We start from the raw sequence: 23,825 nt of genomic DNA, 5'->3' as shown, positions 1-23,825 counted from the left end.
GCATGTTGGCTCGTTGACCAAAAGGTTCAGGAGTAGGTGAATTAAATGTGTGGGAAAATGAAAATGTTATAGTCGGGCAATAGTTTGTATGTCACCCCGCCGCGGTAGCCTAGTGGCTAAGGTAGTCGGCTGCTGACCCGCAGGTCACGGAATCAAATCCCGGCTGCGGCGGCTGCATTTCCGATGGAGGCAGAAACGTTGTAGGCCCGTGTGCTCAGATTTGGGTGCACGTTAAAGAACCCCAGGCGGTCGAATTTCCTGGTTCCCTCCACTACGGCTTTTCTCATAATCATATGGTGGTTTTGGGAGGTTGAACCCCACAAATCAATCAATAGTTTGTATGTCATACGTGCATTGTGTCTCATAAGCTTGTATGATCACACCAGATTTTACAGTATATGTGTGCATGTGAGATAATCAATTAGGTTGCTCATATGACTTTGGCGCAGCCAGGTGTATTCAAATCTTCTCTCCCCTACTTCTAAATATTTAAGAGTTCGCTCGCGTGAACTACTTTACCATACTGCATATACTACGCATTTGGACACACCACAGCGTTTTCCAGAAGAAAATGAGGTTCCCAGTATCAATTTGTTACCGCTACTACCACTAGCCAATGAGGGCCAGCACAAGTGCTAGCATTGCTGTGTACGACATAATAGAAGTGCAAGGGCCAATTCCACGAATGCAACATTAATACTCATTTTTGTCAAACTGTCACCTCATTGTGTCCCTGTCCCATGTGAGCAGCTGTTGTTTTTCATTATGGCACCTTAAAAAAAAAAATGAGCGAGCTGACAACACTACAGTACTGCACTGCAACCTAAAGACAGAGACAAACAAAACTGACGTAGGCTCTTTTACAGGAGGCTGACCTTACTCTCTGGATAACACACAGCGAATGTCATAAATCAATGCTCGATTGCCGCCTACTCGGTGAGCAGAAGCTAGCGGAGGAGAAAGCAGTGAATCCGCCTGAAGATCTTTTTTATCATATTTTTTCTATATTTTTGCACGACATCCATACACTAGGTATTTATTTTGAATACCTTCAGTGGCATGAGGGAGCGGTAGATTAAACAAACAAAACAGTGCAAGTAGTTAAAAAGCTACAGTGCTACGGCTTAACACGTTCATCTATAACAGCGCCAAACGACGTTTTAAGCTTTCGGAAGTTTCGGATTAGTTTGATAGCTTTTCATTTTATTTTCATTTTCTATCAGTCATGCTGTAAAGGCATTTTCCTCATCGGATGACTCGTAAATGTCACCAGCGCCGACTACTATGAGGTGCTTAGGTGAAATTATTTTCTATTTTAATGGAACGAGGACGTATTCACCAAGTCATCGTTACAAGCTGAGTGGGGCCACGCGTACAGCGGCAGCGCCGTCACCTAGAAAGCTACACCAGGCACAAAAAAAAAAATATATCGCCCCAAGTAAGACACAATAAATTCGCTTAATCAGCACAAATGTGCCGCATGTAGCACCATTACGCAAGACAGGGGGGTCCCAAACGCCTCATAACGCTGCTTGTGTTTTCACGGTGCGTACTGCTTGTTTCTAACGGAGGAACAAAATTCAGCCACTCAGCTGTATACTTACTGCGAAACAGAACGAAACCGATCACACTCTTATTACGAAGACAGTGCGCGGTTCAAACGCAACCAACCAAACCAACCACGGAGAAGAAGCAACCTTTGAAACTCCCGCCCTTCAAGCATAGGGGGACGAGTTGCAAACGAATCTTAAACCACCCGCACCGCGATTTCAAGCTGGCCCCAGCGTTATCTGCGAAGGAACTGCTGCAGGTTAGGCGAAGAGCTCATTGTAACCGGTTATAGTTCAAAACCATTCGAATAACTGGGCGGAATGAAGCAGTGCATTTCGACACCTCCGCCAGAGCCGCGGTTTCGTGTTCCCGTTCGCGCACGCAGCCACGGCAGTGGAATCGATAAGACAGCGACGCTTACCTAAGCGGATATCCGTGATGCACGTTCGGTGAAGTAATCCGGCCCATCGAAGCGACCAAGCACACCAAAGTAGTCGAAACGCGCACTGAAACACACAGAAAACGCAGCCTCTCCACTGGCGCCCATCTCCGCATCTGAAAATACAAACGTACGCACGGACACCAACGGCCGTCGCGCACATTGTTGCTAGGCGAGCGCGCTCTCCTTCGGCTACGCGCGCAGCAGATGAGCGCTACACAGCTGTGCTAATGCATTATGCGTATGTATTTGTTGAGCAATCACTTTACCGAGTCTAAGAACGAAACTAGAGTGGTGAAACTTTGTTGACTACATGAGGATATAAAACTGAGCGTGTTGAAAGAAAGGTAAAAAAAAAAATTTAAGACATTTACTGATCGTGTACCACTAACGGCCCAGAGGCCATGTGGGAGGGTGTCATTGTTTATGCGGCTTGAAGCTTGTAAAAAGCTGCAACCGTGGGCTGGCTGACATGCATACAACTGTTAAAGAGGTTATCGTTGCCGCACCTTCAAATCTGGAGGCGGGTTTTCCTCCCACTTGCCAGGCCTGCAGACATGCAGAACCCTTGCTCGCTTTCTCGCGCCAAGTGCACCGCAAACTGTGACAGCTCTTTCGGTCGTATGAAATTATGCATACTTTGATATTTGCGACTACATGAAATCGCGCGTGCAGTAAACGGGGCTGCGAATCTTGCCGCCTATGCCACAATCTTTCTCGGGCTGCGCAAATATACAACTGACAAATCGCCATTGCCAAGGTGGCGAATATCACGCCTACGTGAATCGAAACTATCCCGAGATATGCTGACGATGAATGCTTTTCTATTTGTTTGTGTGAGAATTCTAGTCATCTTTTTTTTCTTTCACTTTTTCGTTCCTCTGAAACGTGAGACTTGTCAAATTCGTTCGGTGAAGCGATCGATCATTAATTGAACTTGCCAGCACTTGGCAGCGACTCACGATTGTGTGCATGCTTCTCCGTGTTTTACGTTTCACCCAATTAATCTGTTATCGCTCTTGCCGTGACTCATGCCGCCCGCTTTCTGCAATTTTTTTTTTACTTTAAAACAATGTCTGAGTTATTAAGTCGGTTCTGAGCACAGTTGTCACACGAAAACTTCCCCATCTAGAGATGTACGTGCTGATTACAAAATACCGCAGCTACACATTTCTCAATGAAATGTTACTGCACCACTAACGGTAGATGACATATGTATGGGTCATTATTTATTTAATGATACTTTTTTAAAATAATAAATTTCGCAGTCACTCTAAGCAATAGGCGGTAAAACATACATTTTTTTTAGACCTTCGTTCAAGCTTGCCTCTACCTCTGGTAAACTTGAAAAATTGTGGCACAAAGCCATCTGCGTAAGCGGCGAGATAAATTGAGCGCATGCCCTCGCCCTAAACAAGCGTATGTTGTCGTGGGTGCAAAACCCTGTAAAATGCCCCGGGCTGTTTTATTTTTTTTTCACGCAATAGATTCTATGAGCTGCGCAGAAAAAAAAAACCATTGACATTTGAGAGTAGCCAATATGACTTTATTACCATAAATAGAATGACACATATAAATGCATTCGTTTTTTTTTTTTTTTCAGATATACAGACTTCAGAAGAGTCTGAATTTACTTCGAATTACATGCCGCAAGTGTAGCGCGAATTTTCCGCATGCCAGCAGCGTTACCCCGACGGTAACTCGGTTTCGTCGCTGTGGGGCGGAGAAGCGAAGTAACTGTTTCGTAACTGTGACGCGAACAATAAGAATGCAGCAGAATGGCCGAGCATACTATGTCACAGGCGAACGACTGTACTTACACAATTGCGAGTCTTCAGGTAATGCGTGACCCAACCCCTTCCGCGCGAAATTCTCGTCCGGCAGTCGTGGCCGAGTGGTTAAGGCGATGGACTAGAAATCCATTGGGGTCTCCCCGCACAGGTTCGAATCCTGTCGACTGCGAATTTTTTTTTTTTTTTCAAGCTGCTCTTTGTTTTTTTACAGATGAATTTTTTTAACTTGCGGCATCGCTTATGCGGAATGCCGCGAGGCAGATAAAAATGAATAATTAAGTTGTACTAACTGCAACATACGTCAGACAGGCAGGATCGTCGACGTTTCCACAGGTGTGCGTATATTTTCGTCAATGGCACCTCACCATCCCTGAAAGGTTTAGTTTTGCAACGTTTGACCAGTTACGTCACTCGCTGGCAGTGCAAGTACTCGTTGGTACTGGCACTGTTGAGCGCGTTCGTGCGTCTGTGCAGTGTATTTTCTCGTTTTACCGATGCTTCTGTGAGGGTACATTAAAAGAGCCCGCCTGACAGAAACTGCTCAGTCTCAAACACACAAACAAGTCATCATCATCATCACCACCACTATCACCACCATCATTATCATCATCATCAAACGCGGGAGTCGGCAGCGGGGTGAAAAAGGGGCACATTCCGCCCTCAAGCCACACCAGCACCCATGCTATCGCCCCCCCCCCCCCCCCCCCGCCGACACTCATGTTATCCGCAATCCTATCTGTTGTCATCTGCAAAGGAAGAACTCGGAGAGGAAATCATCGTAGACATTTCACGTCGCTGGGGATGGTAGTGGCTAGAAAGGGATTTTCGAGAGAAAAAAAAACTATATTTGTTGCAAGAACGTAAAGGCAAAGCGAAAAAAAAAGTAAAAACACGCTACAGTGTTACTGTAAGTTTAGTGCTAAAAAACTCGACGATATAGGAGATGATAAAAGCATCAGTTGGGATGGTGAGTGTCGCTTTGATTGGAGAAGCCGGTATCGCGCCCACGCGTCAGCTTTCAAGCTTACGAGAAGGCCATTGTATGTGATGAGAAAGAAAGCAAGTGTAAGGCTTTTAGAAGAAAGGCCACCATGATGGTCGTAACTAGAGCCTAAATCTAGCAATAACGAAAAGTGCTTGCTTAGAGCTATGCCCTAATTCAACCTATCATGATAAATACACACCTCAGGAAAAATGATAATCTAAGAGGGCTATCTTAACCTACTGTGAATTACATCATGGCAACACAGTGTTCAATGGTTGCCGAATTAGTTTTGGGTACGGAGGGGTACTTCCAACGGGCAGTCGTGGCCGAGTGGTTAAGGCGATGGACTCGAAATCCATTGGGGTTTCCCCGCACAGGTTCGAATCCTGTCGGCTGCGTAACCTTTCTTTTTATTTTTCCTTCTTTGCGAAACATCCAGAATCACCAATTGTTGAAATTGCAAATTAATCTGCTGTGAATTACATCATGGCAAAACAGTGTTCAATGGTCACCAAATTAGTTTTGGTTAGGCAGGATTCCTTCCAACGGGCAGTCGTGGCCGATCATTCTTTCGTCGGCACTCACGCGCGTCGGACGCAAGAATCATGTGCTCCGTAGGAGCGGCGTTTGCGGCACATACTAGCCGCGGTAACAGGATGACCGAAGACCAAGACGCAGGATATGAGATTATTTTGCCACCACTGCCCAAGGGACGCGTCGCGCAAAACACCGTGTTTTTACACGGTGATGTGCGCGGCAGACCGTATCGAGTCGAAGATTTCCGAGACGCGCTCGGACCTACAGGACTGCTGCCGGAGGTGTTGGCACTGGGGGCCTACCAGATAAATCATGTCTGGGCAGTCACCATGAACAACGCGGACGCTACGAAACGCTTGCTGGATGTGAAGGAGTTGAAAGTCAAGGGCCGACGCTGCATCATCGTAGACCCCCAGGATCAGCAGGTGCGGCTGCGTCTTCATTGGCTGCTGTATGGCGTCAACGATGAAGACGTGCGAACGGCGTTGGCGGCTTATGGGAAGGTCGTACAAGTCACAAGGGAGCATTGGCGTGTTCAAGGTGTCAGCGACAAGGGTTCAACCACACGGACTGTGCTTCTTAAGCTCAAGAGTGGCGTGAAGGTTGAAGATCTCCCCCATCAAATCAGGGTGGCTGGTGAACTGGCACTTGTGGTTGCACCTGGTCGGCCAATGCAGTGTCTGCGCTGCCAAGGTACTGGCCATGTTAGAAGAGAGTGTAAGGTACCCCGATGCTCGCGTTGTCGGCGGTTCGGCCACAGCGAAGATGCGTGCATGCGCACGTACGCATCGGCTATCGGATCAGCCGAAGGTGACGACACAGCAGAGTTGGTGATGGACGTGACCGAGGCTGAAGACGCGGCGAAAGGCGCAGGTGACGCGGTGAACCCTGAACCTTCAACAGGTACAGTTACACCGACTGGTGGTGATGAACCAACAGCCAAAGCAGACATAGCATCTGGGGAGGTGGTTACTCAAGAGCCAGCCGGCCAAACCGAAGAAGGCTTCACAAGCACCTCATCGAAGGAGCCTGAGCCGGTGGAATTAACCGAACTTCCAGTGTCGTGCGAGAGTATCAGTGGTGGGGCGCCAAGCAAAAGACCCCGCGAGCAGTCTGCAGGACGGCGTGAGGCGTCCAGCGAAAAGCAAGAAGAGGGGCCACCTGCGAAGGCGACTTCGTTCAGACGCAGCAGCACAAGGCTGCGTCCCAACCCGATATCGGACAATCACTGGCCACCTTTGTCCTCCAGTGGCACGGGTCCACCTGGGGGCTTCGAAGATGTCTAGCTCTATGCTAGACGCTGAAGGTAAGCACCATGCCCCGGGCTAACTTCTTCACTGTGTAGACATGGCTGTTGCACCGAAACTTAGAGTGGCAACGTTAAATGTTCGAGGTCTCGCCGCCAAGCGGAAACAGAGCCAAGTCTACAGGCTACTTGTGGATCATGATCTGGATGTACTTGCTGTACAAGAAACAAAAGTAGACGGTGAGGAGGAGACCCGGGGCATGGTGCTGAGGTTTACGGCGCGTTACCACGCAATTGTAACTCAAGCAATAGGCACTTCTGCTGGCTGTGTTTTGTTCATTAAGAAGTTACCGGGTCTGGTAGTGCAAGATACCTTCTCTTGCCCGTCTGGTAGATTGGTTACCTGTGATTTTGTATTCAATGAATGTCAGTGGCGTATAGTGTGTATTTATGCACCAACCAGTTGCGAGGAGCGATCAAATTTTTTTTCAAGCCTAAAGCAGCACTTCACTTTGGAAAGGAAATATGTATTACTGGGTGATTTTAACTGCGTCCTCAATGGGCGAGATCGAGCAAATGGACGCGCCAATTACGATAAAAGTTGTAGGACGCTAGCGGACGTACTTACTCAATTCGAGTTAGAAGACGTGGGCAGCTGTATGGAGGGAACGCGGGAGGTGCGTTTCACCCATTTTCAGGGGAATAGCCATGCGCGCCTTGATCGCATTTACGTGTTGCTAGAATTAATAGCCCACTGCAAGACATATGCTGTTTACCCAATACACTTTAGCGATCATTGTTTAGTTAAATGTGATATGGGAGAGAAAACACAAGGTGGAACTTTCTCATGGGAGCTGTGGAAGATGAATTCCACTTTGATCACTGACGAATATTTCTTAGATCAGGTTATGAACTGCATCAATGAAATAAAAATGGATGATGGAACTAAACTTGCAGAACAATGGGAAGAGTTCAAGCAGCAAATAAAAATAAAAGCTATTGATCGTTCTTGCGCATTGAGTTATGAAAGGAAAAAGAAAGAAAAAGAACTCCGAAAGACTTTGGAAAGACTAGTAGACTTGGAGTGCAGACAACCGGGAGAGTATAAAATTGACATACGCAATATTAAGCAGAAACTTGCACAGCATGACGAGGAACGCTACCGTGGTGCTCTCGTCGGTGCTAGGGCTGAGGCATTAGCGGCTGGAGAGACGCCAACCAAAAGAGCGTTAGGGGTGGAGAAAACGAACGCTCGACGGAATCATATTGAGAAAATAGAGAAGGATGGTCACGAAGTAACTGATACGGACAGCATTTTATCCGTATTTTCAAGTCATTTTGAAAACCTTTTTGCGTGTAGACAGGCAAACCTAGAAAGATTTAAAGACGAATATTTAGGACTCATGCCGCAAGTGAGTGAGGAAGTGAAAAACGCTTTGGAATTATCTATATCTGCATCTGAAGTTGAACGGGCGATTGATAAGTTAAATCCTGGGAAATCTCCAGGACCAGATGGTCTTTGTGCCAAGTGGTACAAATGTTTTAAAAGCGAATTGTCTTCAATACTTGCGGGCGTTTTTAATGAGGCATATGAGGAAAAGAAATTACCACCATCCTTTGGTGAATCGCGTACCGTTCTGATTCCGAAAACAGACGAGGTTGAAAAGCTCAGGCACGTCACAGCGTACAGGCCAATCGCACTGACAAACGTAGACTACAAAATATTAATGAAAATTTTGGCGGCCAGACTTCAGTCAGTAATAAAAGATATCGTCGGTCCACACCAAACGTGTGGAATAAAAGGTCGGTCCATAGTAACAAACGTTCATAAAATGCGATCCGTGCTCGAATGTGTTGGCACCTGTCATGCTCGTGTGGCCATACTCCAGCTGGATCTAGAGAAAGCGTTTGATTGCGTTTCCCACGCTCTTTTGTTTGCAGTATTGAAGCACATTAATGTTGGTAAGATAATTATTGACGGAGTAGCCATGGCATATCGGAACGGTAGTACGAGACTAATTATCAACAAGACATTGGGCCCCTCCATAAGAATCGAGCGCTCAGTGCGTCAAGGTTGCCCTGTTAGTCCACTTTTGTTTTGCATCTATATTGAAACTTTATGTCAGTCGATATTGCAGAATGACATCATTAATGGGTTTAGAGTACAATCTTCAGAGGTCAAACTACTCGCATACGCTGATGTTGCGATTTGTAGCACTACCTATGTCGGTATCGAAGAATCAATCAGAGTTTCTAAATATTTCGCCGAAGTTACAGGAAGCCACATAAACTGGGGTAAATGCCTCGGCTTCTGGCATGAATATTGGCCTTCAACACCAGAATTTTTCGCAGCCATTAAATGGACAAGAACGCCAGTTAAATATCTTGGAGTACCGCTCGAGTCATACAAAAGTACTGACGAATATTGGACACAGCAAACGAAAGAAATTAAAGAAAAAGCGAATAGGTGGAATGTAACTTATCTGTCCATGTTTGCTAGGGCTACTGCATGCAACTGGTTTTTGTGTCTAAGCTGTGGTATGTGATGCAAGTGCTGTACTGTTCCCGGGTCAATGTGCAAAAATTACATCGGGTGTTTGCAATATTTGTGTGGGGGTCTAACTGGGAAAGGTGCAGTCGCACGAATTTGTTTAGACGGGTGAAGTGTGGAGGCCTTGGGCTAGGACATCTGTTTATCAAGCAGTTAGTAAATAGGTTTTTCTTTTTTCGTGAGACAAGAGATCCTTTCCTACTAACAGTGTGTCAAACAAGACTAAGTAGACTGTTGCCCGAGTTTGTTGTGAGCACCCATGTTACCCCAGGGGCTGTGCAAGGATACATGAAAGTAGTGGCCAGCGTGCGGTTTTTGTGTGTTCGCTTTTCAACTGACTACCTGTGGTCTGTTGGAAAGAAGAAACTGTACAAAGACTTATGTGACACGATGCTCCCCGTCCCACTGTACAGAGTGCTATATACAGCACGCAAGGGTCAGAACGTACTTAAACGAGTAAAAAAAATGCCAGCAGCTCCAAGTGCGAAAACGTTTTTTTTTTTTTTTTTTCAAATTACACACCGGAACACTTCCTGTAAGAACCTTCCTAGAGAAGCGTGGGTTTTATATGCCTTGGGGATCTCACTGTCTAATCTGTAAGAAACCGGAAACTATTGACCATGTTTTCCTGCACTGTTGGGAAGGAGTTTATTTTTGGGACGTATTACAAAGGACAATCAAAAAAGAGTTTCCATTAGATCCTCATGGTATCAGGTACTTGGCAATAGAGAACGAGGATGGATTACCTTTCGATTTTATCATGATGACTGCCTTGCACAGTATATGGCGCTCTAGAATGGCTGGATTTCATTGTGACCCAGACAGAAGACCAGCAAGAGAGTATTTTAAGGAAAGCATCTCAAGATTACTTGAGGTAGTAAGAACAGACGAATGTGTACCTTTGTGGGTAGAAAGGGTAGAAGCCCTACTGACCATGAAGGAATTCTAGGATGCGATGTGTTATAGTTATGTTTTAAGTTTTTTTTTTGTATTGTATGTAGTGAATTGTAATATATCTTAGTAACCCGTTTGTGAAGTTTACCGGAAATAAAGAAAAAAAGGGCAGTCGTGGCCGAGTGGTTAAGGCGATGGACTCGAAATCCATTGGGGTTTCCCCGCACAGGTTCGAATCCTGTCGGCTGCGTAACCTTTCTCTTTAATTTTTCCTTCTTTGCGAAACATCCAGAATCACCAATTGTTGAAATTGCAACTTAATCTGCTGTGAATTGCATCATGGCAAAACAGTGTTCAATGGTTACCAAATTAGTTTTGGTTAGACAGGATTCCTTCCAGCGGGCAGTCGTGGCCGAGTGGTTAAGGCGATGGACTCGAAATCCATTGGGGTTTCCCCGCACAGGTTCGAATCCTGTCGGCTGCGTAACCTTTCTTTTTAATTTTTCCTTCTTTGCGAAACATCCAGAATCACCAATTGTTGAAATTGCAACTTAATCTGCTGTGAATTACATCATGGCGAAATAGTGTTCAATGGTTACCAAATTAGTTTTGGTTAGGCACGATTCCTTCCAACGGGCAGTCGTGGCCGAGTGGTTAAGGCGATGGACTCGAAATCCATTGGGGTTTCCCCGCACAGGTTCGAATCCTGTCGGCTGCGTAACCTTTCTTTTTAATTTTTCCTTCTTTGCGAAACATCCAGAATCACCAATTGTTGAAATTGCAACTTAATCTGCTGTGAATTACATCATGGCGAAACAGTGTTCAATGGTTACCAAATTAGTTTTGGTTAGGCAGGATTCCTTGCAACGGGCAGTCGTGGCCGAGTGGTTAAGGCGATGGACTCGAAATTCATTGGGGTTTCCCCGCACAGGTTCGAATCCTGTCGGCTGCGTAACCTTTCTTTTTAATTTTTCCTTCTTTGCGAAACATCCAGAATCACCAATTGTTGAAATTGCAACATAATCTGCTGTGAATTACATCATGGCGAAACAGTGTTCAATGGTTACCAAATTAGTTTTGGTTAGGCAGGATTCCTTGCAACCGGCAGTCGTGGCCGAGTGGTTAAGGCGATGGACTCGAAATCCATTGGGGTTTCCCCGCACAGGTTCGAATCCTGTCGGCTGCGTAACCTTTCTTTTTAATTTTTGCTTCTTTGCGAAACATCCAGAATCACCAATTGTTGAAATTGCAACATAATCTGCTGTGAATTACATCATGGCAAAACAGTGTTCAATGGTTACCAAATTAGTTTTGGTTAGGCAGGATTCCTTGCAACGGGCAGTCGTGGCCGAGTGGTTAAGGCGATGGACTCGAAATCCATTGGGGTTTCCCCGCACAGGTTCGAATCCTGTCGGCTGCGTAACCTTTCTTTTTAATTTTTCCTTCTTTGCGAAACATCCAGAATCACCAATTGTTGAAATTGCAACATAATCTGCTGTGAATTACATCATGGCAAAACAGTGTTCAATGGTTACCAAATTAGTTTTGGTTAGGCAGGATTCCTTGCAACGGGCAGTCGTGGCCGAGTGGTTAAGGCGATGGACTCGAAATCCATTGGGGTTTCCCCGCACAGGTTCGAATCCTGTCGGCTGCGTAACCTTTCTTTTTAATTTTTCCTTCTTTGCGAAACATCCAGAATCACCAATTGTTGAAATTGCAACTTAATCTGCTGTGAATTACATCATGGCAAAACAGTGTTCAATGGTTACCAAATTAGTTTTGGTTAGGCAGGATTCCTTCCAACGGGCAGTCGTGGCCGAGTGGTTAAGGCGATGGACTCTAAATCCATTGGGGTTTCCCCGCACAGGTTCGAATCCTGTCGGCTGCGTAACCTTTCTTTTTAATTTTTCCTTCTTTGCGAAACATCCAGAATCACCATTTGTTGAAATTGCAAATTAATCTGCTGTGAATTACATCATGGCAAAACAGTGTTCAATGGTTACCAAATTAGTTTTGGTTAGACAGGATTCCTTCCAGCGGGCAGTCGTGGCCGAGTGGTTAAGGCGATGGACTCGAAATCCATTGGGGTTTCCCCGCACAGGTTCGAATCCTGTCGGCTGCGTAACCTTTCTTTTTAATTTTTCCTTCTTTGCGAAACATCCAGAATCACCAATTGTTGAAATTGCAACTTAATCTGCTGTGAATTACATCATGGCGAAATAGTGTTCAATGGTTACCAAATTAGTTTTGGTTAGGCACGATTCCTTCCAACGGGCAGTCGTGGCCGAGTGGTTAAGGCGATGGACTCGAATTCCATTGGGGTTTCCCCGCACAGGTTCGAATCCTGTCGGCTGCGTAACCTTTCTTTTTAATTTTTCCTTCTTTGCGAAACATCCAGAATCACCAATTGTTGAAATTGCAACTTAATCTGCTGTGAATTACATCATGGCGAAACAGTGTTCAATGGTTACCAAATTAGTTTTGGTTAGGCAGGATTCCTTGCAACGGGCAGTCGTGGCCGAGTGGTTAAGGCGATGGACTCGAAATTCATTGGGGTTTCCCCGCACAGGTTCGAATCCTGTCGGCTGCGTAACCTTTCTTTTTAATTTTTCCTTCTTTGCGAAACATCCAGAATCACCAATTGTTGAAATTGCAACATAATCTGCTGTGAATTACATCATGGCGAAACAGTGTTCAATGGTTACCAAATTAGTTTTGGTTAGGCAGGATTCCTTGCAACCGGCAGTCGTGGCCGAGTGGTTAAGGCGATGGACTCGAAATCCATTGGGGTTTCCCCGCACAGGTTCGAATCCTGTCGGCTGCGTAACCTTTCTTTTTAATTTTTGCTTCTTTGCGAAACATCCAGAATCACCAATTGTTGAAATTGCAACATAATCTGCTGTGAATTACATCATGGCAAAACAGTGTTCAATGGTTACCAAATTAGTTTTGGTTAGGCAGGATTCCTTGCAACGGGCAGTCGTGGCCGAGTGGTTAAGGCGATGGACTCGAAATCCATTGGGGTTTCCCCGCACAGGTTCGAATCCTGTCGGCTGCGTAACCTTTCTTTTTAATTTTTCCTTCTTTGCGAAACATCCAGAATCACCAATTGTTGAAATTGCAACATAATCTGCTGTGAATTACATCATGGCAAAACAGTGTTCAATGGTTACCAAATTAGTTTTGGTTAGGCAGGATTCCTTGCAACGGGCAGTCGTGGCCGAGTGGTTAAGGCGATGGACTCGAAATCCATTGGGGTTTCCCCGCACAGGTTCGAATCCTGTCGGCTGCGTAACCTTTCTTTTTAATTTTTCCTTCTTTGCGAAACATCCAGAATCACCAATTGTTGAAATTGCAACTTAATCTGCTGTGAATTACATCATGGCAAAACAGTGTTCAATGGTTACCAAATTAGTTTTGGTTAGGCAGGATTCCTTCCAACGGGCAGTCGTGGCCGAGTGGTTAAGGCGATGGACTCTAAATCCATTGGGGTTTCCCCGCACAGGTTCGAATCCTGTCGGCTGCGTAACCTTTCTTTTTAATTTTTCCTTCTTTGCGAAACATCCAGAATCACCATTTGTTGAAATTGCAAATTAATCTGCTGTGAATTACATCATGGCAAAACAGTGTTCAATGGTTACCAAATTAGTTTTGGTTAGGCAGGATTCCTTCCAACGGGCAGTCGTGGCCGAGTGGTTAAGGCGATGGACTCGAAATCCATTGGGGTTTCCCCGCACAGGTCCGAATCCTGTCGGCTGCGTAACCTTTCTTTTTAATTTTTCCTTCTTTGCGAAACATCCAGAATCACCAATTGTTGAAATTGCAACTTAATCTGCTGTGAATTACATCATGGCAAAACAGTGTTCAATGGTTACCAAATTAGTTTTGGTTAGGCAGGATTCCTTTCAACGGGCAGTCGTGGCCGAGTGGTTAAGGCGATGGACTCGAAATCCATTGGGGTTTCCCCGCTCAGGTTCGAATCCTGTCGGCTGCGTAACCTTTCTTTTTAATTTTTCCTTCTCTGTGAAACATCCAGAATCACCAATTGTTGAAATGGAAACTTAATCTGCTCTGAATTAGATCATGGCAAAACAGTGTTCATTGGTTACCAAATTAGTTTTGGTTAGGCAAGATTCCTTCCAACGGGCAGTCGTGGCCGAGTGGTTAAGGCGATGGACTCGAAATCCATTGGGGTTTCCCCGCACAGGTTCGAATCCTGTCGGCTGCGTAACCTTTCTTTTTAATTTTTCCTTCTTTGCGAAACATCCAGAATCACCAATTGTTGAAATTGCAACTTAATCTGCTGTGAATTACATCATGGCGAAACAGTGTTCAATGGTTACCAAATTAGTTTTGGTTAGGCAGGATTCCTTGCAACCGGCAGTCGTGGCCGAGTGGTTAAGGCGATGGACTCGAAATCCATTGGGGTTTCCCCGCACAGGTTCGAATCCTGTCGGCTGCGTAACCTTTCTTTTTAATTTTTGCTTCTTTGCGAAACATCCAGAATCACCAATTGTTGAAATTGCAACATAATCTGCTGTGAATTACATCATGGCAAAACAGTGTTCAATGGTTACCAAATTAGTTTTGGTTAGGCAGGATTCCTTGCAACGGGCAGTCGTGGCCGAGTGGTTAAGGCGATGGACTCGAAATCCATTGGGGTTTCCCCGCACAGGTTCGAATCCTGTCGGCTGCGTAACCTTTCTTTTTAATTTTTCCTTCTTTGCGAAACATCCAGAATCACCAATTGTTGAAATTGCAACATAATCTGCTGTGAATTACATCATGGCAAAACAGTGTTCAATGGTTACCAAATTAGTTTTGGTTAGGCAGGATTCCTTGCAACGGGCAGTCGTGGCCGAGTGGTTAAGGCGATGGACTCGAAATCCATTGGGGTTTCCCCGCACAGGTTCGAATCCTGTCGGCTGCGTAACCTTTCTTTTTAATTTTTCCTTCTTTGCGAAACATCCAGAATCACCAATTGTTGAAATTGCAACTTAATCTGCTGTGAATTACATCATGGCAAAACAGTGTTCAATGGTTACCAAATTAGTTTTGGTTAGGCAGGATTCCTTCCAACGGGCAGTCGTGGCCGAGTGGTTAAGGCGATGGACTCTAAATCCATTGGGGTTTCCCCGCACAGGTTCGAATCCTGTCGGCTGCGTAACCTTTCTTTTTAATTTTTCCTTCTTTGCGAAACATCCAGAATCACCATTTGTTGAAATTGCAAATTAATCTGCTGTGAATTACATCATGGCAAAACAGTGTTCAATGGTTACCAAATTAGTTTTGGTTAGGCAGGATTCCTTCCAACGGGCAGTCGTGGCCGAGTGGTTAAGGCGATGGACTCGAAATCCATTGGGGTTTCCCCGCACAGGTCCGAATCCTGTCGGCTGCGTAACCTTTCTTTTTAATTTTTCCTTCTTTGCGAAACATCCAGAATCACCAATTGTTGAAATTGCAACTTAATCTGCTGTGAATTACATCATGGCAAAACAGTGTTCAATGGTTACCAAATTAGTTTTGGTTAGGCAGGATTCCTTTCAACGGGCAGTCGTGGCCGAGTGGTTAAGGCGATGGACTCGAAATCCATTGGGGTTTCCCCGCTCAGGTTCGAATCCTGTCGGCTGCGTAACCTTTCTTTTTAATTTTTCCTTCTCTGTGAAACATCCAGAATCACCAATTGTTGAAATGGAAACTTAATCTGCTCTGAATTAGATCATGGCAAAACAGTGTTCATTGGTTACCAAATTAGTTTTGGTTAGGCAAGATTCCTTCCAACGGGCAGTCGTGGCCGAGTGGTTAAGGCGATGGACTCGAAATCCATTGGGGTTTCCCCGCACAGGTTCGAATCCTGTCGGCTGCGTAACCTTTCTTTTTAATTTTTCCTTCTTTGCGAAACATCCAGAATCACCAATTGTTGAAATTGCAACTTAATCTGCTGTGAATTACATCATGGCAAAACAGTGTTCAATGGTTACCAAATTAGTTTTGGTTAGGCAGGATTCCTTCCAACGGGCAGTCATGGCCGAGTGGTTAAGGCGATGGATTCGAAATCCATTGGGGTTTCCCCGCACAGGTTCGAATGCTGTCGGCTGCGTAGACTTTTTTTTTAATTTTTCCTTCTTTGCGAAATATCAAGAATCACCAGTTGTCGAAATCGCAACTGTAGTCATAAGGGTCCCAAATGTGTGCGCCCGCGCTTCAGGATTTTCCGTCTTGGTTATGAACATAGAAGTGTGGCAGTTTGGACTAGTTGGTATGACATGACGATCGTTATTGTACGAGAGAGGTGAGTATATACAATCCCTTCCAGCTGAGAAAAATTTTATAGCCGTGCACATAGTTCAGTTGGTTTTTAAAACGCTATAGCTGCTCTTATGACCACAGTTGTGAGAAGTACATGTTTATAATGCGCATGCCTGAACATATAGCCTTACGAAGGTAAAGTCATCCACTTAAAAAAGTTTTTGATGATTTAGGAGAACGAATATGTAGAAATTAATGACAGAAGTGAACATGGGCTTCGTCAGGATTTTCCCTTGCGTGGTGCAAAGCCGGGTAAAATCATAGTGAGGGGGGGGGGGGGGGCAGTGCACCCCCCTGGCGACGCTCATGAAAGCGAATTTTTAGCCCTCGTAAAAGCTAAGAACTATAACTGTTCTGAAATGTGACTTCATAACCAACGATGGCGATAGTTAGAGCGCGAGAACGGAACGAATTATTGTCTTTTTGTCGTCGTTCTGTTCTCGCGCTCTAACTATCGTCATCGTTTGTTATGAGGTCGCATTCCAGAACAGTTATAGTTCTTGGCTTTTACGAGGGCTAAACATTCGCTTCCATGAGCGTCGCCAAGAAGGTGCACTGCCCCCCCCCCCCCCCCCCCCATTAGGACTTTACCCGGCTTTGCACCCCGCAAGGGAAAATCCTGCCGAAGCCTATGTTCACTTCTGTCACTAATTTACACGTATTCGTTCTCCTAGACCATCAATAACTTTTTTTAAGTGAATGACTTTACCTTCGTAAGGCTATATGATCAGGCATGTGTACTATTAGCATGTATTTCTCACAACTGTGGTCATAAGAGCGGTTACAGGATTTTAAAAAGCAACTGAACTATGTTCGCGGCTATAACATTTTTCTCAGCTAGAAAGGATTGTATATACTCACCTCTCTACGTCACCATCGTCATCCATTACGCTTTTTCAACCCATTTTTTCTCACCCGGTGTAGAGTAGCAGGATATACAATGCTATCGCTCGGGCCGACCTCCCTGCTTTTCTGTAAATAAATATGTCTTTCTGTCTGTCTGCACTTATTGTACACAATACCATACCAAGTATCAGAACAGAACGCAGCCCAAACAGTCCTCCACGGTAGTGCTATGTAACTTTATTTCGTCCACGCGCCTCACGTGGTAAATCAGGCAGAATGGAAAATGTGAGTAAATGATAGCAATTAAAACCTTTATGTCCTGGAACTGCAATGCTGCAGCTTTTCTGAGTTATTTTGTTTTATTTGTTTAATACATAATGCGACCTTTTGCTTTACATATGACTAGGAGGAGCTTACAAGTTCAAAATCTTGCTTCAGACAGTAGTTAACTACTTCACTATACTTTAAACTAAAAAGAAAAGAAAAAAAATACAACGCAACGGAGGTTGTTAAGGCGCACTCGGAAGGCTAATCATAACCATTTAAAAAAGGCCCTGTTTAAGTATATAGCTTTAAAAGTGACACGGTCTTTTATGCATTTTCTGAAATTACTCACCGATTGCCAGTCACTTGCATTGTCTCTCCCCCTCCCCCCTCTCACCTTCGAGAGTTTTCTGCACCCATATTGACTTTCTAGCGCCTCCATATTTTGGCCAACGTTTGAGCAGACGACGATGTCGTGTTATGACGTCGCAAACTTTGGTGACATCACATGACATGATGACGCCAGTAGTGACATCACATGATTTTATTTGATAGTTCGTACTGACATAAAATATCAGTTTTCTTGTTTGCTGATGCAGTAGCGTAGCATAAAACTTTTTCGGCGGTGGTTCAACCAAACTTTGTGTGTTCGTGCGTGCTTGCAATGTGTGCGCGATAATACGCAAGCCAATTTGAAAAATTTCGGGAGGGGTTGGAACCCCCCTCCTCCCTGACCTGGCTACACTCATGTGTTACATCTGTACTCTGTTTCACTACTTTGGTTCAGCGCTGCCAAAGCTACGGGTTGTAAGAAAGCCGGCGGAAACAAAAAAGAGAGAAAAGGACCGTGGAAGTGTGAGACGTGAAGGCACGCGTAGACGGAGAAACAGACATACGAGAGCCACGAACAGCGTCGGAGAGAAACAGCCACAAAGTGAGGTTATTCACCGGCATGAGATTCTAGCAGAGCAACAAATTCACGATTATTGAAGTTCCCGGTGTAGTTGCTTGTTTAATAGTTTTACTGCATTTTTAATTTAATAAAATAGCCATACTAACTAGCCGTGAATACGGTGGACAGACGACACGGCACGAATCAATACATGTGGAAGGGCTGAGCGCCCTTTTTATTGGCTGAGGGACCTGTAGCCTACACAGTGCTGAAGGAAACCTCTGAAACGGAGTATAGGTATAGTACAGGCCTTTCGAACATGAATAAAAAACAGAAAAAAAAAACGCGAGAACCTCAGCAGTGCACTATAAAACACGTCATTGACCACAGTCGCGTGTCTCGCGTAAAAAAAAAAAAAACAATACCACATCTGTCATGTTGTATTACAGATACAGACAATGAAAACTCGAGCACTACATTATTGCGTCCCACTTGACGTAACACCTATTGTATTCATTGTGCTTGGCGAAGCAAGTGAGGCAACGCTTATTGCCTTGAAAGCATTCCCTGGCGTGCAGTCGTGGCCGAGTGGTTAAGGCGATGGACTTGAAATCCATTGGGATCTTCCCGCGCAGGTTCGAATCCTGCCGACTGCGTTTAGCTTTTTTTAAATGTTCGTTTAAGATCTTTTATTGGACCACTCGATGCGGTAACCTCAAAGTGGTTGTGCGCTCCAACAAAATCACTTCTTCCTCTTTTTGGTGATTCGACTTGCCACTTACAGAACTATCTTTAAAGCTCCATGTGAACCCTGTCTTAGCATTGTTCTTTCTTCGGTACCCGCCGGCTCGCTCGCAGGATCCCGGCTGCGGCGGCTGCATTTCCGATGGAGGCGGAAATGTTGTAGGCCCGTGTGCTCAGATTTCGGTGCACGTTAAAGAACACCAGGTGGTCGAAATTTCCGGAGCCCTCCACTACGGCGTCTCTCATAATCATATCGTGGTTTTGAGACGTTAAACCCCACAAATCAATCAATCAATCGCTCGCAGGTTGCGGGATCGAATCCCGGCTGGGGCTGCCCCATTTCAATGGATGCGAGAAGCTTGAAGCCCGTGTACTTGAATTAAGGTAGACATTACAGAACAACAGATGGTTTAAATTTTCGGAGCCCTCCACTTTACGGCGTTCCTCATAATTTCATCGTAGTTTTGGGACGTAAAACCCTAGCGATTTCTCATTGCTCTATTCAGGAGGGAGGGGCAACTTTCCAAGGGAGAGGTAATGACACCAAATTAGAAGGGGTGCACTCGTATTTGGAGGTTGAGAATACCGATTGCAAATAGACTTTCTATTCCATTCAACCTTCGTATCGCACAACCGTTATTCGTAAATGCGAATGCTTTTTTTTTTCTAATGCCTCACAAATCTTATAAAATTTCAACATCACCCAACTGAGTACTCATTTGTTGAAAAACTCCTGTTTCATTCCGGTATAGGCTTAGAATACGGTTAAAACATGAAGGCTATACGTGGTGTGCCAGATCCCGCTTGTTTGTTCAATCTTTCGCTTCATTTGAGCTTATAACGTTAAATTAATTAACTATGCTAACAGTCTTATGCATTAATTTTAAGCATGCACACCAGAGAGGGGTGGGGCGGGGGGCTAATTTGTCGTCTTTACATTGAGTAATGACCTTAACGGCCTCAGTAAAACTTGTATCTTCACAACGGTGTCAAAATCACGACAAAGAAGCCACGTCGAAGTTCCTATAATGATGAATACAGTGGACGTCTAGGAAAACCATCAACAAGGTGGTCTCGCTTGACCTTGAAATCTGCTGCTCACCTCATGTGAAGCCCGAGAAAGAAAAAAAAGAAGAAAAAAAAGAAGACGCATCTAATACGACTGGGATACGAAGTGAATGCGACGACGAAATGAACTTGGAAGGCTGCGACTGCTGCTTATTCAAGGCTACGACTTTCTTGAAGAAGGCTGTAGCCTTGTAGATGACAAGTCGGCTTGTGGAAACGTCGCCTCCAGTGACGCTCTGCGTTCCTAGAACTTTTCATCACTTCAATATTCTATCTTCCACTGATTTTCTGGCTTTGTTGAAGTCATATTTTGCTCAACCAAATTTGTGGTTTAGTCAATAAAGGCCGATGATTGCGATAGCACAACCCAGCTGACTTTTCCTTCGAGGCCACGTTCACGTGAGACATGCAGGGCTTTCGCATTAAGGTTAAATTTATTGAAGTTTTGATCATATTTACCGAGTTTGCCAAGTGCAATATGCTTCACGGCGCTATGCACACAAATTCCGCGGGAGCGAGATTGATTGTAGGCTTGGAATAAACAGCCCGTTACGGGCTTCGATCAGTTATATGTATTCATGTGCACTCATCGACACTTATCGCGCATCCCCTTCCTTCAACCAAATTCCATGCGATAACAGATAACCCCGAATCCCTGATGGAGGAACGTGCTGCGAGATGAAATGTACCCCTGGCGGTCTCGCTTATCAGACATGTATACACTTCTCGGCATGTCTTATCAATGGAGTCTCTGGTCATCCAGATAACCTTGACGTTCACGGCTTCCTGAATTTTTAAGACAAGGAGACGTAGTAGAGGGTTTATCTCGTACACCGATAGGAAGAGAAACAGAGTAAAAATGTGTTCTTCTTCATATATCTATAGGGAGTTAATTCTTTCAGTCGTAGTACCCCCATCAATATTGTGACATCAATATTCGTGAATGCGAGATTACTTGTGTTTACTTTGTCAACGAAAAAAAAAAACAGCTAAAGAACCGATTTGCAAAGCTATATGTTACGATGTCGAAGTCGAATTACTTGATCTATGCGTAACGTGATAACTGTTGAACGGTTGTCAACACGTATTCTTCATTTTTTTTTATTCTTACATCTGGTGCGATGATTGCCAAGCTAACTCTGCATCTGCACGACGGCATCAACTCAATCGGGCAGTCGTGGCCGAGTGGTTAAGGCGATGGACTCGAAATCCATTGGGGTTTCCCCGCACAGGTTCGAATCCTGTCGGCTGCGTAACTTTTTTTTTGTGCGTGCATAATTTTGAAACTTCATATTTTTAAAACTTTTTCTCCGCGGGTTAAAACTTAGCCCACATTGAGGTTGCGAAAGCGCCAGCTTTCGCGATGACATTTACTTTATATAGCCATAATTGCAACAATCGGAATCACGTGGTTATTTCCGGTACGCGAAAAGCGAGGTAGCCCTTTATGTGAAGAGTAAAATCAATAAACATATTCGTCGTAAGGACGGACGCGCACGCGACGTACATGCCCCTTATCTAACCTCCAATAAAATGTCCACGACTACGTTACTCTAAGCCTTACGCTTACGGGCGTAATTACGGGCGTAATTACTCTAAGCCTTACGCTTACGGGCGTAATTACGGGCGAGCGTCTTGGCCAGCGGCTTCGCTTGGCTTGCCTGCACACCGAAGTGCCGATAAAACGCGGTGGAGTTTCGCACGATTCCTTTTGTTTGAATAGACAAGTGTCAAGGCTGCGGAAATTAACGACGATGAAAAGTCACCGCAATAAAATAAGAAAAAAAAACGGGCTTTTGAAAAAAAGTTCGCAGTCGACAGGATTCGAACCTGTGCGGGGAGACCCCAATGGATTTCTAGTCCATCGCCTTAACCACTCGGCCACGACTGCGCACACGTTGAGGGGCGCAAGAGTAGGCGATCGGTCGCTGAAGTACCTCGACAAACGTTCGATTGTGCTCCCGACATCTCAAGAGCGCCGACGCGATAACAATGTCATTGTTCGCATAGCAATAAGCTTCCACTTTCCTTTTTTTTTTTCCCCAATACCTTCCGCTGGGGCTCGGTGTAACTGATGCAACAACACGGTCAAGCAGTAGAATGCTCGGCTCCTCGTATCCTAAAATGAACAACAAAATGAAAAAAAGGAATACTTTCGTTTGCCTTTTTCAAATGAAAAGGTAGCTACCTAATTCAGTAAAATTTATCTAGACGCAGAGAAGTCATATTCTTCTATTTGAAAGCGTCATTTTTCCCCCTTCATGCTAAAAAGCAGGTTTTCTTCACTCCTAGGGTATTCGTTTTCGCATGCGGTAATGTGAAAAATTACAGAGACTGTAATATTTTTCTAGTATGCTCTACTACCGCCCTTTCATTATTGACTCTGTCGAACTGCAGTCATAGATGGATCCAGTAAAAGTGTCACAGATAAAGGAGTTTACTGCACATAAAATGTTTGCCCCCCGCCCCCCCCCTCTCTCTCTCTCTTTAAAATGACCGACAGGGCAACCTGATCGATTGGGAAAACGACAGAAACTGCAAGTTACAAACAGGCGAAGGAAACTGAAAATGTCACGTAACTAAAACTGTCAGACTTGTTTCCTTTCGTGAAGGTTGCACTGTGGTCTCTAGCCAGCATTCTGTGCGCTGCAACGAGCCCATTCATTCGCCCCGTCCTCCAATCGTGCCGTAAGGTGTTGGGCAATCATTCGCAACTGCAACTGACACTGGCGCCATAGGTGCAACCAAGGGCACCTAGTGCTCAACTCGCCTTGAAAATTTTCTATTTTTTATACAATCACCGAAATGTACAAGTGCGCGACCATACAAATGTGTGAACCTCCACCAGGAATAAGAAAAAAAATGTCTGGTTGCGCCACTGACTGGTGCATACTGGTGTCTCAAGTAGCACGACGTTTCATACACCACCGCACCTCCACCTGGACGCTCTGAGCACGTGGACTGAAAAACCAGCCACACACAAGACAGGCCACTTGCAAACACACCTGCTCATGGGGAAGGGTGGCCACGCGTCCTTGCTCGAATCCGCCAAAAAGAAAGAAAGCAGAAAAGGGACGGGGGAGGCGCGCAGCGTCAGCGTAGCAGCTGGTGGCTCCTGATAACGCCCCGTAGAGTCGCGCGCTTGGTTCGAAATGCGACCCAGACCTTCCTTCTCCACAGACAGCTGGCACGACCGGTTTTATGTGTATTTGCTTTCCCGTACTCTGTTGGTGAGGGCTCGTGGCATACAGGGCGGCCTTGCCGCGAGAGGGAAAGGAGGGACGTCGTCGACTTCTGAATCCCGGCCGAGATATCATCGCTCATTACGAAATTCAAACATCCTTCGCGAAGCTCTTTTGCAGAGCGCCGCACTGCACCCGTCTTCGTGGGTCCAAATGAACTACTTTTCGAATGTGCTAATATGAATGTACTTCCTCATAAATTTACTGACACATGTGTGTAAGCGACACAATTTTCGTAATACCGATCAAGATTCGGAATAACTCGTTGTGGTCACGTGGTTGACCAAATTCGCGCTCGCGCCCGAAAAAAAAAAAACGCAATGTGGCCAATCACGCTTAGGTAAGCTTTCGCAATTGAGTTACTCAACCACGCGCTTAGGTTCAGTGAAGTGCATTCGACTTACTAAGTGGTGGCCCATGCTATTTCGCCCATTTATGAGCAGTCTCCTTATGCCTGTGGTTTC

At 45.1% G+C, this 23,825-nt stretch overlaps 1 protein-coding gene and 28 non-coding genes across 30 annotated transcripts in view; 27 read left to right on the top strand and 2 right to left on the bottom strand.

Annotated features, from left to right (window-relative positions):
* Nucleotides 1–2,115, bottom strand: part of LOC119163142 (uncharacterized) — a 166,733-nt gene extending 164,618 nt beyond the window's left edge. For both annotated transcript variants that reach the window (XM_075874134.1, XM_075874133.1), the window contains exon 1: nucleotides 1,973–2,115. The gene's annotated coding sequence lies outside the window, so the exon portion shown is untranslated. The remainder of the gene's footprint in view (nucleotides 1–1,972) is intronic.
* Nucleotides 2,116–3,870: 1,755 nt separating this feature from the next.
* TRNAS-AGA (transfer RNA serine (anticodon AGA)) lies at nucleotides 3,871–3,952 on the top strand. The gene has a single exon. It is a non-coding gene; the product is annotated as a tRNA-Ser (tRNA).
* A 1,132-nt stretch (nucleotides 3,953–5,084) lies between these two features.
* On the top strand, nucleotides 5,085–5,166 carry TRNAS-CGA (transfer RNA serine (anticodon CGA)). The gene has a single exon. It is a non-coding gene; the product is annotated as a tRNA-Ser (tRNA).
* A 4,998-nt stretch (nucleotides 5,167–10,164) lies between these two features.
* TRNAS-CGA (transfer RNA serine (anticodon CGA)) lies at nucleotides 10,165–10,246 on the top strand. Its single transcript has one exon. It is a non-coding gene; the product is annotated as a tRNA-Ser (tRNA).
* Nucleotides 10,247–10,398: 152 nt separating this feature from the next.
* Nucleotides 10,399–10,480, top strand: TRNAS-CGA (transfer RNA serine (anticodon CGA)). Its single transcript has one exon. It is a non-coding gene; the product is annotated as a tRNA-Ser (tRNA).
* Nucleotides 10,481–10,632: 152 nt separating this feature from the next.
* On the top strand, nucleotides 10,633–10,714 carry TRNAS-CGA (transfer RNA serine (anticodon CGA)). The gene has a single exon. It is a non-coding gene; the product is annotated as a tRNA-Ser (tRNA).
* A 152-nt stretch (nucleotides 10,715–10,866) lies between these two features.
* Nucleotides 10,867–10,948, top strand: TRNAS-CGA (transfer RNA serine (anticodon CGA)). Its single transcript has one exon. It is a non-coding gene; the product is annotated as a tRNA-Ser (tRNA).
* A 152-nt stretch (nucleotides 10,949–11,100) lies between these two features.
* Nucleotides 11,101–11,182, top strand: TRNAS-CGA (transfer RNA serine (anticodon CGA)). Its single transcript has one exon. It is a non-coding gene; the product is annotated as a tRNA-Ser (tRNA).
* Nucleotides 11,183–11,334: 152 nt separating this feature from the next.
* Nucleotides 11,335–11,416, top strand: TRNAS-CGA (transfer RNA serine (anticodon CGA)). Its single transcript has one exon. It is a non-coding gene; the product is annotated as a tRNA-Ser (tRNA).
* Nucleotides 11,417–11,568: 152 nt separating this feature from the next.
* TRNAS-CGA (transfer RNA serine (anticodon CGA)) lies at nucleotides 11,569–11,650 on the top strand. Its single transcript has one exon. It is a non-coding gene; the product is annotated as a tRNA-Ser (tRNA).
* Nucleotides 11,651–12,036: 386 nt separating this feature from the next.
* On the top strand, nucleotides 12,037–12,118 carry TRNAS-CGA (transfer RNA serine (anticodon CGA)). Its single transcript has one exon. It is a non-coding gene; the product is annotated as a tRNA-Ser (tRNA).
* Nucleotides 12,119–12,270: 152 nt separating this feature from the next.
* Nucleotides 12,271–12,352, top strand: TRNAS-CGA (transfer RNA serine (anticodon CGA)). Its single transcript has one exon. It is a non-coding gene; the product is annotated as a tRNA-Ser (tRNA).
* Nucleotides 12,353–12,504: 152 nt separating this feature from the next.
* On the top strand, nucleotides 12,505–12,586 carry TRNAS-CGA (transfer RNA serine (anticodon CGA)). The gene has a single exon. It is a non-coding gene; the product is annotated as a tRNA-Ser (tRNA).
* Nucleotides 12,587–12,738: 152 nt separating this feature from the next.
* On the top strand, nucleotides 12,739–12,820 carry TRNAS-CGA (transfer RNA serine (anticodon CGA)). The gene has a single exon. It is a non-coding gene; the product is annotated as a tRNA-Ser (tRNA).
* A 152-nt stretch (nucleotides 12,821–12,972) lies between these two features.
* TRNAS-CGA (transfer RNA serine (anticodon CGA)) lies at nucleotides 12,973–13,054 on the top strand. Its single transcript has one exon. It is a non-coding gene; the product is annotated as a tRNA-Ser (tRNA).
* A 152-nt stretch (nucleotides 13,055–13,206) lies between these two features.
* TRNAS-CGA (transfer RNA serine (anticodon CGA)) lies at nucleotides 13,207–13,288 on the top strand. The gene has a single exon. It is a non-coding gene; the product is annotated as a tRNA-Ser (tRNA).
* Nucleotides 13,289–13,674: 386 nt separating this feature from the next.
* Nucleotides 13,675–13,756, top strand: TRNAS-CGA (transfer RNA serine (anticodon CGA)). The gene has a single exon. It is a non-coding gene; the product is annotated as a tRNA-Ser (tRNA).
* A 152-nt stretch (nucleotides 13,757–13,908) lies between these two features.
* Nucleotides 13,909–13,990, top strand: TRNAS-CGA (transfer RNA serine (anticodon CGA)). Its single transcript has one exon. It is a non-coding gene; the product is annotated as a tRNA-Ser (tRNA).
* A 152-nt stretch (nucleotides 13,991–14,142) lies between these two features.
* TRNAS-CGA (transfer RNA serine (anticodon CGA)) lies at nucleotides 14,143–14,224 on the top strand. The gene has a single exon. It is a non-coding gene; the product is annotated as a tRNA-Ser (tRNA).
* A 152-nt stretch (nucleotides 14,225–14,376) lies between these two features.
* Nucleotides 14,377–14,458, top strand: TRNAS-CGA (transfer RNA serine (anticodon CGA)). The gene has a single exon. It is a non-coding gene; the product is annotated as a tRNA-Ser (tRNA).
* Nucleotides 14,459–14,610: 152 nt separating this feature from the next.
* TRNAS-CGA (transfer RNA serine (anticodon CGA)) lies at nucleotides 14,611–14,692 on the top strand. The gene has a single exon. It is a non-coding gene; the product is annotated as a tRNA-Ser (tRNA).
* Nucleotides 14,693–14,844: 152 nt separating this feature from the next.
* TRNAS-CGA (transfer RNA serine (anticodon CGA)) lies at nucleotides 14,845–14,926 on the top strand. Its single transcript has one exon. It is a non-coding gene; the product is annotated as a tRNA-Ser (tRNA).
* Nucleotides 14,927–15,312: 386 nt separating this feature from the next.
* TRNAS-CGA (transfer RNA serine (anticodon CGA)) lies at nucleotides 15,313–15,394 on the top strand. Its single transcript has one exon. It is a non-coding gene; the product is annotated as a tRNA-Ser (tRNA).
* A 152-nt stretch (nucleotides 15,395–15,546) lies between these two features.
* On the top strand, nucleotides 15,547–15,628 carry TRNAS-CGA (transfer RNA serine (anticodon CGA)). The gene has a single exon. It is a non-coding gene; the product is annotated as a tRNA-Ser (tRNA).
* Nucleotides 15,629–15,780: 152 nt separating this feature from the next.
* TRNAS-CGA (transfer RNA serine (anticodon CGA)) lies at nucleotides 15,781–15,862 on the top strand. The gene has a single exon. It is a non-coding gene; the product is annotated as a tRNA-Ser (tRNA).
* Nucleotides 15,863–16,014: 152 nt separating this feature from the next.
* Nucleotides 16,015–16,096, top strand: TRNAS-CGA (transfer RNA serine (anticodon CGA)). Its single transcript has one exon. It is a non-coding gene; the product is annotated as a tRNA-Ser (tRNA).
* A 2,785-nt stretch (nucleotides 16,097–18,881) lies between these two features.
* TRNAS-UGA (transfer RNA serine (anticodon UGA)) lies at nucleotides 18,882–18,963 on the top strand. The gene has a single exon. It is a non-coding gene; the product is annotated as a tRNA-Ser (tRNA).
* Nucleotides 18,964–21,290: 2,327 nt separating this feature from the next.
* On the top strand, nucleotides 21,291–21,372 carry TRNAS-CGA (transfer RNA serine (anticodon CGA)). Its single transcript has one exon. It is a non-coding gene; the product is annotated as a tRNA-Ser (tRNA).
* Nucleotides 21,373–21,928: 556 nt separating this feature from the next.
* On the bottom strand, nucleotides 21,929–22,010 carry TRNAS-AGA (transfer RNA serine (anticodon AGA)). Its single transcript has one exon. It is a non-coding gene; the product is annotated as a tRNA-Ser (tRNA).
* Between the last annotated feature and the right edge of the window lie 1,815 nt (nucleotides 22,011–23,825).

Source organism: Rhipicephalus microplus, chromosome 9 (assembly GCF_043290135.1).
Source record: "Rhipicephalus microplus isolate Deutch F79 chromosome 9, USDA_Rmic, whole genome shotgun sequence".
NCBI classification, from domain to species: domain Eukaryota; kingdom Metazoa; phylum Arthropoda; class Arachnida; order Ixodida; family Ixodidae; genus Rhipicephalus; species Rhipicephalus microplus.
This window is presented reverse-complemented; position numbering and strand designations above follow the sequence as displayed.